This window comes from Rattus norvegicus, chromosome 9 (assembly GCF_036323735.1).
Source record: "Rattus norvegicus strain BN/NHsdMcwi chromosome 9, GRCr8, whole genome shotgun sequence".
Lineage (NCBI taxonomy): Eukaryota > Metazoa > Chordata > Mammalia > Rodentia > Muridae > Rattus > Rattus norvegicus.
Genome location: NC_086027.1, coordinates 88,218,705 through 88,225,794, shown reverse-complemented (window position 1 = coordinate 88,225,794; position 7,090 = coordinate 88,218,705).

The window sequence follows — 7,090 nt, the reverse complement described above, 5'->3', positions numbered from 1 at the left end:
TTGAGCACTTAACATTTTTTTTTCAAAACTTAAAAAAAATGAAATCAATTCTATCTGTGTTATGTATGTGTGGTATACACACACGTACGTGTGTATGAATGGGTGAGGGTGTGCATGCACAGCATAGGCTTGTGCAGGCGAGAGGAGGATGTTGTGCGTCTGCTCGATCGTTCTTTGCCTTAGTTCCTGAGACATCACGTTCACTGGATCCAGACCTAGGTTGGCAGCTCTAGTGATTTCCTGTTTCTTACAATTCTAGTTTATACATTATGGATGTTCATATAACCACACTCAGCTCCCTCCACACCCCCAATGGGCTTTGCTATGTAGCCCTGATGGCCCGGAACTGACCATGTAGACCAGGCTGGCCTTGAACTCACAGAGTTCTGACTACCTCTGCCTCCTGAGTATAAACATTTGAGAACCACCATGCTGGGCTCACACTCATCTTCCTATGTGAGTGTGGGTCTATCATAGTAGTTCTTTCATACTGTTTCACATAGTCCTCGATTTCTTTTTAGAACCTCTTGGGTCTTCTGTTTTGTCTGAAACAATAATCTGACTTCATTGTTTCCAAAATGAATGCATACCTTTACCTGCTGAATCATTTCTATAGCTACAGTTTCAATATTTTTGGTAACACATGTGCTCATTTTCTATTTTTTTATTGGAAAAAGTTCCCTCCCTCCCTCCCTATCTCCATCCCTCCTTCCTTCTTTCCTTCCTTCTTTTTTCCCTCACCTCTCTCTTGTACATAGTTCTTCTGAAGTTTATCTACTCCATTATTATAAGAACTTTCTGTCTCAAGAATTTACATTAATCAGGGGTAGATATTTTTGCCCATCTGATGTGGAACATGCTGTCATTAATATCTTCTGGTTACTTAAAAATTAAAATGAGTTGGAATTTTGATGGGGATTGCATTGAATCTGTATATTGCTTTGGTAAGATGGCCATTTTCACCAAGTTAATCCTAATAATCCATGAGCATGGGAGATCTTTCCTTCTTCTGAGATCTTTGATTTCTTTCTTCAAAGACTTGAAGTTTTTGTCATACAGATCTTTCACTTGCTTGGTTATAGTTACACTAAGATACATTATATTTTATTATTTGTGACTATTGTGAAGGGCGTTGTTTTCCTAATTTTTTTCTCAGCCCATTTATCCTTTGTATAGAGGAAGGCTACTGATTTGTTTGAGTTAATTTTATATCCAGCCACTTTGCTGAAGTTGTTTATCAGCTGTAAGGGTTCTCTAGTAGAACTTTTGGGGTCACCTAAATATACCATCATATCTGCAAATAGGGGTACCTTGACTTCTTTCTTTCCAATTTGTATCCCTTTGACCTGCTTTTGTTATCTAATTGCTCTGGCTAGAACTTTGAGAATTATATAAAAATATAAAGTAAATAAAATTATTTGGGCTCCTGGTTCTTGAGATTCAAGCCTCAGTTCATACCTGTGATACAGCTGGTTCCAGTTTTGGGAATATGAAGCACATAATGGAAGATTCTTACAACAGAGTAAACTGCCCGCATTGTTGTCCAGGAAGCAGAGTAGGGGAAGGAAAGAGGAAGGGAGAAAGATGGGACACGGAGAATGAATGGGAAGAGAACAAGGGAGTGAGACAGTGTCCAGGGTTCCCCTCTAACCACAGGATGGTTTATAGGGCTCTACCTTTTAAAAACTGACAGCATGTAAAATTAATTAATTAACAGAATAAAAAGAACCACTGGACCAGAGGGAAACCGTATAAAGAATTGTTTGAAAATGTTCAAATGTTCAGTTTCATTGTAAACAGCGGTAAAGACACAAGAAAAGATTGAGAAATAAGAAACAAAAAGTTGACAGCACTCCCCACTGCTGCCACACTAGAAAACAAACCTTTTCACACAGACCTTTGGGGTACACAACTTGTACTCCAAGCACACCAACAACCACAGAATGCATTAGAAAAGGAAAAGAAATGATACCACCAATCAAGCACATAAACCAACGCGAGGCAAATGAACAAAATAATAAATGGTTAATGACCTTGGGGAAAATGCATTCATACTTTCTCCATATTATTCATGCAAGGTTTCTGTTCATATGATTGAAATTAAATTGAAAAACAAAGTTATTTCCAAAAACCAAATGCATGAAACGGGAGGACAGTAACTAGGGAACGTGAACACGCATCAGCCGTGCAGAAAGCTCTGTACCTCTCTCGATCCTGGCTCATCCTCCTGGTCTGTAACCATCTGTTGCACCGGCAAAGAGAGGCCAGTCCCAGGCTCCGGGAGTGCACAGTTAAGTGGCACTAGAGAAGACATTGTGCAAACATGGCAAGAGCCACGAGAAGAGCACGGTTAATATTCTTTGACAAAATTACCTCCCTGTTCATCTGACCTCACAAAATCTCTCTCTTCATTAAAACAAGAATTCTATTATACAATGAGAATCCTCTAAAATGAGAAACTCGGCCTTTTGTCCTGCATGTTTTAGTTATTTATTTATTGATATCCACGAGTATCAGAATAAATTTCCAACTCTTAATCTTCCTATATCTAGAGCTTTGTATTAATTAATTCTGGAAATTAATATGGTGGCAGTTATCTCTTAACCAGTAAGTTCCCCCAAATAACCACATAGAGACCCTTTACTATTCTAAAACTTAGGCCTTAGTTCGGGAGACACTCAACTAGCTTATCTATATTAACCCAACCGCCTAGCCCCATCCAGTCACTTGGCTTCCAGAGCCCATAGCCCCATCTCCTCTCATGCCGCCTGGTAAAAACCTTCCTCTTCTTTCCAGAGTTCCTTTCTCCCTCCCAGGAAGCCTGTTTTCCTCCCCATACTGCTCAGTCACAGGCTTTAACCTTTTATTGACCAACTAACACGGGGGAGGTAGGTTTGCACCACAAAAGCTAATGGATGTGAGAATTCACTCATTGGGGGCAACCAGATCTTATGGTACAGAATTTAGCATTTGAAAACATGGCAGCACCAGACCAACCCCAGCAGCTGAGGTTACAGAGCCAGCAACTTCTTCAGAGCAGAAGAGCTGGCAGAGGTCTGGAGTGGATACATGTGAACTCAGCTTCATCAAGAAGGTAGAACTGTCTCTCTTTCTCAAGAGACTCAGAATGTGCTGCCCACGGCTTGCCCACGTCTACCCTGAGCTAACAAAGATGTATGAATACAAAGGATAATCTCACAAAGAGACAAAAAAAGGTGTGGGATCGGCCACCGGCTGCTCGATGGCTTTATCTGCGGTGACTGTCTGACAGAATAGGACGGGGCACCAGACACAAGCCTACCTCCTCAGGGGTCCAGCACAACAGAGACATTAATAACGTAGCTACAGCTTGTGTGATAAAATGAGCAATACAATCTCCTTGCAGCTTGAAAGATGGGCAGTCAAATAAAAAAAAGGAATGGGGTGAATGCTAACAGCCAAGGTCACAGGTGTCTGAAGAAAACCAAGGGAAGGAGGGGACGATGGATGCTAGGTGCTGCTGGAGCCGTGGAAGGAAAACCGGGTCAGCCATGCGCAATCCAAAACAGCAGCTGCAGATGCTTTTTTTTTTCTGAACAAAGGAAGCAGAACATGTGGTTCAGGGGTCTCCTCAGCAGAGGTCTAGAAATGACGAGAGAAAAATAGGACCGTGGACTTGCAGTAACACCCAGGGAGCCAGCGTTTGCATCACTCTGAGAACCTGCTGTTTAAAATCCATCCCAGTGGGAGGACTGACACCAGGGTCAATGATAAATGTCACAAGCTGGGCTCCCTTCTCCCAGAGATGCTCAGCTCTCACAGTACACCTCTGAGTGTGAACGTGAATCCAGGCTAGGCTTAAGGGGAAACTCAAAAATTAATGTACAAAGAAGAGACCTGAAAAGTGCTGATCCCCAAGAGCACAGGGTAAAACAGATGTTCACAGAGTCTCGAGAAGACAGGTGGTGGCTTCCTCCAAGACTCGGCTGCACCATCTGATCCTTCCTGTCATCTACATCTAAACTTGAGGCCTATTCTGGGAACCATGACAGAAACAGAGCCATTTCCGGCTCCGTACAGTTGGATTTTTTTCACCTTAATGTTCTAAGTTCCCTATGTAATCAACTCTGGGGAACAGGGTACATTTCAGGTAGATTTTCAGGTAGATGTCTCTCTGGAGAAAGGCAGGTTCCAGACAAACACACCAATTGCTAGTGTGCTATTGAGGATTTTACTTCTCCCTTTTCACAAAGACTATCCATCAACACTCATGCACTTTCTTCTTTTCAGGGGGAGGCAATCTGGTAAACAAGACTTGAAGAAAAGCATGCATTGTGGGTACTTCACTTGAGGAAACAACAAATTCAAAGCCAGCAGATATGTTTCTCTTTTATTTTAAAAGCTGATCTCTGCAGTGGGAGAACCATTTATTATCTTGTGCATCTAGGTAGATGTTCCATGGTTCACCTGAAATGCCCCATGAATGCCTTCATGAATGATCAACAGAAGGTGAATAGGTAAACAGACAGCCAGGACACTAATGCATTCATGGGTTCTACAATGGAGACATCCTGGCACACCTTGTCCATTGCTGGGCTCTCTGCCCAGTGGTGATGTGCAGAGGGGGCACTCTGAAAATAGCTACTAGATGAGCAGACAGGAAGGGAAGCTTTCATGCTGGAGTTAGGTGCAGGCTGTGCACGGTCCCTGCCTTAGTTACTCTTGTATTTGCTGTGATCAAACTCCGTGATGAAGGCAACATAAACGAAAGGGTTTAACATGGAGCTTGCTATTTCAGAGGGTTGGAACTCAGAATGCCAGAATAAAGGAATACCTGAGAGCTCACATCTTGATCCATCATCATGGGGCAGGGTGGTGGAGGTGAGGAAACTGGAATGGCATGAATCTTTCGAAATGTCAAAGCTTACCCCAGGGACACACCTCCTCCAGCAAGGCCATACTTCTTACTTGCTCTTAAAAAGTTCCACAACTGGGGACCAAATATTCAGATGTAAGCATATGGAGGCCATTCTAACTGCATGGTCTCCTTGGAATGGACATCTTCACCTAACATCTGATCCTAACATAGCAGCAGCAGCAGCATTGAGCCGAGCTACATGGCATCATGGAAATTTGATTTGCATGTCTCTGATAGGGAGAGACAGAACATTTTAAATTCTTGATCAGCTTTGTGTGTTTGCATGCATATGTGTGTAATAACCATCTCTTTCATATCTGTGATTACATTTTTTGTTGCCTTTCCTTTATTGATTTGTAAAAGTTCTTTGTATATGAATGAGTAAGCTCCCTGTTTTATGCCTGGAAGGGAGAAGTACTATATTTTATTCATGCATCTCCAACCACATAATAAGTACTACGTAAGTAAATGAACAAATTAATTTGTATTGCAAATAATTTTGACAGGGAGATTTTCATGTATAATTTTCTCTGTTACTGACATCTTGGAAAGAGGATAGCAGGGCTTCTGGCAATATGAAAATAGAGATAAAGCTTATGTATACACTTGAGTAAATAACAATTTCCAATAAACAGAAGGCAAACACAGACCTTCTGCTTACAGACAGCGTCAATAAAAGGAAGCCAGTTGGCTTATAAATATTGAGGTTTCTGCTCATCTGGTAAAGTTTGAAAAGCTTGCAGTTCTTTTCTTCGAATAGGTGTGGGTGCTAGCTACTGGTACTAGCAGGCTTGAATGAAAACTATGCTCTGTGCCAAGAATAATGCTGACACTTTACAAATACCAAGTACACTCTGTCGCGGAACTTCTCTGAATGGTACACTGTCTTTTCTTCTTTTTCCCAGTCATCCTTCTGGCTCCAGAGAGGTTGGTAAATTGGTGACTAGTAGGAGGATCCAGTAATGCAGCTTATTTCTCAGGTAAAGAAAAAAAAACAATAAACCTTTTGCTATTTATTTATGAACCAAATTTCTGGGGCAGGCAGAGTGAAGACAGTACTCTCTGGAAGGAGATATGATTAGAAATGATGGCTTTGCTCTTCTCCCATTGGCACCCTGAAGGAGGACAGTGACAGCCAATGGCTCCAAGGTTCAAGACAGTGATCATGTCACAAAGAAGCAGAGTACAAGTGGAAGGCTTGCTCTTGATGGAACTCAACACAAATCACGTACATGAGAACCCAGGAGTTTATACATCATTACTAGTGGCTGAAAGAAGGGATGCTGTCAGTTCTCCAGGAGCAGAGTTTCTAGGGACATGAAAGAGTGACAGTCATAGTTAAGTGTCACAGCAAACCAACATTAAGAAGCAACACCCAGTATCGAGACAAATCTTTAAGTCAGATAAGTAGATCATAAATGTGTCACTGTGGAATGAGAGTGGGCAGCAGCAGAGTGATCATTCCTAATAGGTCTCCTCTCTCAACTGTTCCTCCATGACAGGGCCAGCCACTCTGCAGGAGAGATAGGGGAGGACAGCAGAAGACATTTTATGGCTGCCAAATGTTTCTCCAGGAATCCATCTTGTGGAAGAGGGTGAGAGTGGGAAGATTTGACAATGTGATTTTTTTTTTAAAGATACCACATCACCCCTGAAGAGACCCTTAGACAGAAAGAACTAGGAGCTTTTAAGTGTCACAATTTAGTCATTTTCTTTATGTAATTGTTTCCCCTCACTAATACTGGTTGAAAACAAGTCTCTAAGGGAGATATTTATCAGTTGTAAAATGAGAGCTTATTTTTCTCCTTTGCATATATGTGTATATATGTTTCTCTGTCTCAGTGTTTGTGTGTGTGTACATGTGTGTGTAGGGGATGTATGTAGATTCCAGAGGTTGATGTCAGGTGTGTCCCTCACTGTCCAGCTTATCTTTTGAGACCGGGTCTCCCACTGAATGCGGATCTTGCTATTTGAGCTCTACTGACTGGCGAACAAGTCCCAGGGTTCCTCCTGTCTCCGGTGGAATTACACCATTTCTGGATTTTTCATACAGGTGATGGAGAATAAACTCCAGGCTTTCTGCTTGTATCCGAGTCCTTCTCCCAGCTCCAAGAGCTCGCATTTCTCAGCAGATTGAACAACGAGGCTAGAATGTCTACTCGGAACTTGAGTACCTTTATGTTTTGGCTAAAG